Below are 1,009 nucleotides of genomic sequence, written 5' to 3' on the forward strand. Positions count from 1 at the left end.
GCCACACCACATGCAACAATGGAGATGGTGAGACAAGCAATGGAAATATTCCATTTGTTGCATGGACCCCACTATAGATTATGTATGCCATCTGACATAGAGCAGGTCATGGACACTTACATGGCCAAGATGGACCAGAGAAGGCCCATTTGGAGGCAGAAGTGATCATGACCGTCAGAACCTTAAAACAGTCTTATCTTGCAAACGTGAATGAGTTTTTCGACATATTATATATGATTTTGGGGTAGGAGAAGCTACTTTAGCTAACCAACCGGATTTGCAAGATTCCATCAGATCGACAGTCAAAGGTTCATTTTATTTTCGTTTTTACTATAAATAGTAAGTTTTAATTCGATCATAACTTTTGATCCTGTGAGTTGTAGAAGTCGCGCCCAACATGAAAAGGGCTTAAAAAATTGGGAGAATAATATGGTCAGGCCAAATTGGACACTTAATATTTTTTGACCTAAAACATGAAGTCTAGTAGGAATGGAGATCTTCTATAAATAGTAAGTTTACTATTAATAATAAGTCATGTTTTTTAGGAGTTTGAGTCTAAAACGTCCTAGGTTTGAACTCGTTATTTAAAGGAGTGTAATTTCGTTTTTATCATCAATTAATTTATTTTCGAATTTATTAAAAATTATTTCTATTTTATCCCTTGTGGATTCGAGGAAACTTTGTGAGGAATCCAGAGAGCTCCGTGGATTCTGAGTAGTTGAACCCGAGGAAGACAGTGATTGACCTCATAACGTCCTTCCCTGCGTCACCAGTCAACCATTCATCAGGTGCCCCTCATCAAGATGTGACGCTTAAAAAGCTGGCCTGATCCAAGACCTAAGTTGGGCCACACCAAGGGGAACAATGTGAAATTAGCCTAAAATATCTAAACCACTTGATGTGGCCCAGCTGATATTTTGGGCTGTACATGAACAAAGAGTCCACAAAAACCAGTGGATTGGCCTTTGTAACAATCAAACAAGGAGACAGCCAATTCTCACCTCAGCTA

The sequence above is a fragment of the Magnolia sinica genome, unplaced genomic scaffold (assembly GCF_029962835.1).
Source record: "Magnolia sinica isolate HGM2019 unplaced genomic scaffold, MsV1 ctg160, whole genome shotgun sequence".
Taxonomy (NCBI): domain Eukaryota; kingdom Viridiplantae; phylum Streptophyta; class Magnoliopsida; order Magnoliales; family Magnoliaceae; genus Magnolia; species Magnolia sinica.